Below are 5649 nucleotides of genomic sequence, written 5' to 3' on the forward strand. Positions count from 1 at the left end.
ATCCTGCAGCCACTTCTTTCCTTCTCAAAGAAAAAATCCTGTTAAAAGTATCATTATGTCTTATCTTAGCTACTATGATGTCCTCCTGTCTATCTCTACATTCCATCATTTTTGGAGGGCCTGTTCCAGTCACAGAAGAGAGAGTTTCTAAAATGTGAACTACATTATGCATATCTCACACTTAAAACAATTAACATATCAAATTTATGTAATAAATGTTGATTATGTATCTTACTCTATATAGTCCTACATATTCTGGGTCCAGCTTATTTTTCTCACCTCATCCAGCATCACTCTCCCCTTTTCCTCATTATGCTCCATTCACATAGAAATATTTTATGACTATTTCTCAGAATTTCAGAATATTTCATAGTTTTATCATATTTTTAGGAGCATGAGTTACTCTTTAAGTTATTGTGGATGAACTTAAAATGTACAAATCTAGATGAGTTATTGCTTAACTGCCTTAAGGAGGAGTTTGGTGTCAAGAACAGAAAAGACATGGTGCTTGCCCACAAATGTCGGAGAAGTGGCAGAAGAATCCTGTCCTGAAAAATTATCTGGCCTGGGAATATTCTGGTATCAACATTGGTTGTAACACAGCAGATAAGTACTGTGCAGAGAAGAGTTAATGTAGTCAACCTAAGACGGCTATTCTTAGAAAAAGCCTGCTTAGAAGATTGGTCCTGGGCTGGCATCTGGTAACCAGGTTTTTGGAGTATTTCCAGGCAACAATTAATTGATTAGGGTGGCTCTTAGTGCCTAGACCATTTGCACAAACAATGTGCCTTCATCATGCTTTCCTTTGGGGAGTCTGGAATTTTGGTATGTGGCACAAAGAGAGTGCTTATGTGGTTAGTCCCCAGTAAAAGTCTTGGGCCCTGAGTCTCTAATGGGTGTTTATAGTAGACAGCATTTCCTATGTTGTTACTGTTCTGCTGATGGGAGAAGGGTGCACTCTGTGTGACCCCTCATAGACAGCAAAGAGAATAAGAAAGCCCACACAGGGATTCATCCAGATTCCACGTGTGTTTTTCCTTTATGGTCTCGCTGTGCATACTGACTGCATCACTATACTGAATCTTAACCACAAATAAAAATAAATAAACAAACAAATAAAAGACGTGATGCTTGTTTGGTCTTGCTTTCTAGTGTTAGTAGTCTGGGGTAGCTTGTAAAGATAAGTTGCTGCATCTGGCTCCTCCAACAAATAAGAGAGAACCAAGACATTTATTGAGAGTTTTGGATTTAATAGGCACCAGATGGGTCATTTGGACTTACTCATCCAGCTCTTTTACCAAGGTTGGAAATGAGAGTCAGTCCTATTTTCCCATAAATAGGGAAAATAGACACTAGTGAAATTTTTACTTTCCGTCCTTAAGTGTACAGAACTTTGGGTTCTACAACGCAATTATTAGTTCCCATTGGAGAATGCTTTCACCACAGGACTCAACAAGGGTTCCAATACATTGCAATTTGAATTTGCCACCTGGCCATTTTAGGTTCCTAATGACAGTGAATCGAAAATTAAAGAATTTTACTCTACCAGGTGAGCTGTTAAGTTAAGGGTTACTGGACTCTTATGAAATTAGGTTGCTACTTTACAGTGGTATAAGGAGGATTTTGTTTGGAATGTAGGTGATAACCTGGAGTGCCTTTTGGTACTCCTGTACATCCTGTACTTAAAATTAATTTGGAACTAAAACAACCCAAAGTCAATAGGACTGCTAATGCCCTATAACCTTCAGGAATGAAGGTTTTATCATCCTCCTCAGACAGGAAGACACAACCAGCTAACATGGTAACTTAGAGAAGAGTCATGAATGAACAGGAAAAGAAGATAATTATAAATACTGTCTATGGCCACATGAATAGTTGCAGAAACAAGGACTACAATAGTTATTTGTATTTCTTCCTTATATCAGTGTTAGCATATTTGGTTATGTATAAAATATTTACTTATTTCCCTCTCTCACCCCCCTCCTATTAAACACAAGAAGTGTTAATGGAAGCTGACCTCACATCTCAAAATTTGAGTTATAAGAAATTGAGGAGAATGTGGTTCAGAGAGGAGAAGAATATATTTTACACCAAAATAGTCAAAATGATTTGTATCCTCTTTGGGAAAAGATTAGCATGTTTTTTATTATTATGAGGGATAATTGCATCATTAAAGATGAAGTATCACTTTGCCATTACCTTTATTTGGAAGCTTTGTGCAGTTTAAAATAGTGTATATATTGGTCAAGATGACAAGGAATTGATTATGGGAGCTTTAAATTAAGTTGATTCAGCTTAGTTGGAACTGTCTCCCTTCCAAATTCCTATCTCTCCTTAGTTCCGGGCTAAGATTGGCCTAACCTAGAGAAATTTGCAGAAGATTCAGAAGGCACCGTGAAACAGCAGCATGTTAATGCTTAACAAGGTTAGGTGCTCTTGTGACATACAAGTTATGTCAACATTGTATTGACATGCCTTGTGGACCTGGGGTAGAAGCTAAGCTGCAGATGCCTTGCTGCCTGCCAGGTCTTCTTGCAAATTCTCCAAATCCTGGGAATGGTTTTTTAAAGTTTCATGGTCAAGTGTATCAGCATTTTTTGCTGGTTGTCTAAATCATCAACATTGGGAGTTTTACCTCAAGGTTCCAGCTCACTTTTGCATATTCCAGTTTGCCATTACTCTTTCCTCACTTCATGTCATGCCCATTTTCTTTCCAAACTGTGCACACTGTGGGACTTCAGAGACAGCAGCAGATGCATGGGATACAGACTTACATAGACTTCATTGGTACCCATAAACCCATAAGGATCTTTACAGGCTTGAAATCTCTGATTAAAACAGCCTGACACAGGCTGACTGGGTACACCCGAGTGGCGGCATTGTAGCCCACTGTTCTGACCCATTCAAGCAGCAGAATAAAACTCATAAATCCAGGCAGCACTGGAATCTGTGCAGCAGGATGGCAAAGGCTGTCTAACACTGAAAATCCTAAGCAAGAAGGTGAGAAAAGAGCTCAGCAGAGTAAACCAGAGGCATCATGCCGGCAAGCTCTGAAACCAGAAGAAGGAGGTGGTTCTGGCAGAGAAGAGATGGCTGGGCAGCAAGGATGGCCCTCATTATTGGGTACTGGTGGTGCCCCCACACAACAGGATTTCCCTGCCAGAGGACTTTTGCTGCTTCAGGATAAGGACACTGGAACAGTACACTTGAATGAATGGGGAAGTTCCACTAGCTTTATGTAGTTAGGCACTCCCTACACATACTTAAAACATCAGTAGTTTTTCACCACTACAAGGCCAGGGGATCTGCATGTTATGTTAGGCATGGCAAAAGTGGTAGATAACCATCCTTTTTCTCCTTGATCCTCTTGATGCCTCTCCTGCCTCTTTGCTCAGGGCCTTCCCACCTATACACTAGTTGTCTAATGGGTTTCTGGCCTCTCACTGAAGAAACAGAGATGCCAGAAAGAAGCTAAGTAAAGCAGTAGAGAAGTGCTTTCCTGATGACAAACTTCTCCTGTAGACACTCAACATGAGGGAAAGATGCTAGTCAGGCAGCTGGCTAATCAAAAGAAATGACATCTTGCCTTTCCAGTTTGACAGGCCTACCTGACTGCCCATGTTGCTGATTTTGTGCCTAGTGAGGAGAAGAACTTGGTGAGCACCTTGAAAATCTCAGGCTCTGTTCATGAGCCGATTCTGAATGTGAATAGCTTGCTGTATATCATTGGACAAGGTGATTTCCAGATGAAACAGATAAGTGCTCTGAAGGACCCTTTCCTTTTAAATCCTAGAGTGGTCAAATCCCAAAAGGACCATCTTGACAATCAATATTTGTGCAATGGATGCTGTAGCTGGTATGGAGGAAGACCTTAAGGTCCTAGTGAAGGCAGACCCTGATAGACAAGCAAGCATCTTTGTAAATAAAAGTTACCCCAGATCTGAAGGAAGAAGACCAAACCTGGCCCACTGAAGAGGAGCTGAACAAGGTAAAATCATTTCTTGAAAGTTCCAAGGTGGTAAAGAAGGTTCCCCAAAGTATAGCAAATTACCAAATTGAATTGATTTGGGATGAGAATGGTGGAAGTGGTGGGGAAGGTGAATATGATGGTGTGGAATATGAGGATTCTATTGACAAGGAATCTTGGGATGAGGGTTAGTAAAGAGGAATGGGGGAGGAATGTGAAACTGACTATAGCAGAGTCCATGTGTGATGATCCGTATAATGAGAAAATGGATGAAAAGGCTGAGGAAAACAATGTTGGTGAAATACAAGTAAGAAAGACTAGAAGAGCTATTTCCAGATGAAGTAGAGACACCCCCCCTCGCCCCGTGACATGGCTGCGAGAATTCAATTTCAAAAGTACAGAGACCTCCAGAGCTTCTGCATGTCTTCACGGGACCCTAAGAAAAATCGTGCTCAGGATTATGCTCTGATCATTCAGTTTCAGAACTTTGCTAACACTTGAAGGAACTGAGGCTGGCTGATACGTCATACTTCATATCCGAAGTCCCCGTCTCAGGAGTTGAGTGCTTCAAGCAAGGAGCACACCACTGATTGCATTTTCATTGCTCCCTGATCTTAAGGTGTCAGTACTGAATATGGTGGGATGCTGGCAACACAGAGCCTGTGAAAGCTAGAGGGGCTGATCTTCCACTGTGGGTTTGGGTGATTCCAAGCCTCACCTTTGCTCTCTCAGCACACTTTCGTGGATAAACATAAATTTCAGAGATTTATGACTACTGACATAGCCTTGGTTGTGCTGAATATATGGCCCAATCACTTTTCCTCCTGCATCTTTGTTGCTTTCCAGATAGAATACAATGGAAATGCACAGCCTCATTGGTATAGGCCATCAACTCTCAGTGGATCTGGACAAAATAGTCATCCAGAGAGTTGTTTTGAGTGATTACACCTGTGGCATGGACTATCCTGGTGAAGATGATCCAGAGAAGAGGCCTGTGAAGGACCTGGGACTGAGATTAGGTGCTTTTTAGTGGGTGATTGTGGGATTCCAGAGTCCGCAGTATGATCTAAAATGGATATGTGTGTTGGCACATTCTCTGTTGCAACAGATTGCCATTTAGGGAGAACAGTGCAACCAGAGGAAGATCAGACTAGAACCATTTAAAGTATTAATCTCAGGGCAGGAAATTTTTTTGTGTGTGGGTCTTACAACAGTAATAGTTTGAGAACTAGTCAAAAGGCCCTAATGTCTTCGGTAGAATAGGTAAGAAAGAATGTGGTAGATGAAGTCAGAAAAAAGGAGGAGCTAGATCACAATTGTCAGTGGTTCTTAACCTAGATATCCATTAAGATCACTGGGGGACTTTTAAGAAATATTCTTGTCTGTCACCAACTCTAGAAATTCTGATTCAGTTGATCTGGGCTAAGGTCCAGCAAAAGACAATTTAAAAAAGTAACCTAGATGACTCCAATGTACTCAGCTTTGGAAACCACATACATAAGCATCTGGCTTTCTCTGTGATTTTGGAAGCTAGTGGAGAATTTGGGGCAGAGGGGTGCCATAATATGATTTGCATTTCAAAACAAAATGAATATAGCAGAAGATGGAGAATAGTCTCTAGGGAACATTGAAAAGCTATAAGATCACTTAGGAAGTTACTGAAATAATACAGGATAGAGATT

General features: G+C 40.9%; 1 pseudogene; it reads left to right on the forward strand.

Moving 5' to 3' along the window:
• The first annotated feature begins 518 nt into the window (after window positions 1–518).
• On the forward strand, window positions 519–4997 carry LOC116868258 (annotated as a pseudogene).
• The last annotated feature ends 652 nt before the right edge of the window (window positions 4998–5649 follow it).

Source organism: Lontra canadensis, unplaced genomic scaffold (assembly GCF_010015895.1).
Source record: "Lontra canadensis isolate GAN:19392208 unplaced genomic scaffold, GSC_riverotter_1.0 scaffold15, whole genome shotgun sequence".
NCBI classification, from domain to species: Eukaryota; Metazoa; Chordata; class Mammalia; order Carnivora; family Mustelidae; genus Lontra; species Lontra canadensis.